The sequence below is a fragment of the Aplysia californica genome, unplaced genomic scaffold (assembly GCF_000002075.1).
Source record: "Aplysia californica isolate F4 #8 unplaced genomic scaffold, AplCal3.0 scaffold00936, whole genome shotgun sequence".
In the NCBI taxonomy this organism is placed as follows: Eukaryota; Metazoa; Mollusca; class Gastropoda; order Aplysiida; family Aplysiidae; genus Aplysia; species Aplysia californica.
The window spans coordinates 78,586-79,942 of NW_004798206.1; positions in this window are offsets into that span (position 1 = coordinate 78,586).

The following is a 1,357-nucleotide window of genomic DNA, read 5'->3' on the forward strand; positions in this document are numbered from 1 at the left end:
GTGTTCGATATGATTGACAACACCCCTGTGGCAGTGTCGTTATCCAAGATGGAAATACTTCGTGTCATCTTGGTTGATTGCTCCGATAGCGAACTGTAAGCGAACCAGGCCTCAGGGCCTGATGCCCAAACGTCCGAAGTTTAATCGCAGCAGCACATTTGGAAGCTCGCCATTGTTGTTGCAGCTGCACAGGTATCATCCAAAGAGTTTCACCAAGTTTCACCGAGTCACTGGTTCGAACGGCTCGTCGGGGTCATCAATGTAGGAGGGACACACTCCTTACATTGTGTCTTGTCTTGTGTGTAGTTGTCGACTTGAATGGCCGACGAGTTGGGTGGCTGGTTAGCTCTTGTGAGTCCCGCTCAGCTCCCCGGTCAGTCTTGAGTTGTCGGTGCTAGGTCATGGTTTCCTGAATCAGCCCTTTTACAATTTTGCTGTGTATAAGAACAGGTTAAATGTCCCACCTTTGGGAATGGCCTAAAGACACATCAGTCAGTCAGTAGCATCGCTCCGGAGGAAGGGGGGGGGGGGTGTTGGATTCTTTGTTAGTTAAATTATTATATTATTATCCGGCCCACAAAAAAGTAAGGAAGTATGAGGATCATTGGATTCAAGGACGTGGTCTTATCGTGTCATCTTGCTCACAATTTTATCGTGATATCTATTTTCGTGGATGGAGCAAAAGTTTAGAGAACTAAAAGCAGTACGTAGACCTACTACATGTATATATACCATATTATAATGACGGTTATCTGACCCAAGATAACCTAAAAGGTGAAGTCAGGTCTTTGTAACGACTTCAGGCGATATGTTCAGAATGAGGAGCTACCACACGCGTATACTGTTTGAATAATTTCACTTTCTCTCTCTGCTGAAAAAAAAATTTACTCTCAATTTGAATAAATGTAGCTGTTTTTCTTTTAAATTGAAACATAAGTGAGCACAATGAAAACTAATTAGGTCAAACAAAAGTGTGACTTCCGGTTTAGTTTCCGCTTGTACATAAGCCTAGCACGGGTTCGGACCTGGGGGTGTGACGACAGAGTCTGGGATCGGCGAAATAGAGAGAAATGTGTGTACGAATACGGCTACATTAACTTACGAATACGACTATTTATATTGTAGACTCGAATCTGTTTAATTACCCTACGTTGTTTTAATAATAATAATAATAATAATAAATAGCATTTATACTGCGCATTTCCATTTCCTAAAAGATGCTCAATGCGCATTACTATGAAAAAGACATCTCATCTTAAAAATTAATCGACACAAATGTGTACGTAAAACAAAGTATTATACATATAATATAAATGCATATGTGTAAAATTTTATACCAGAAAAACAGTCTCGCAGA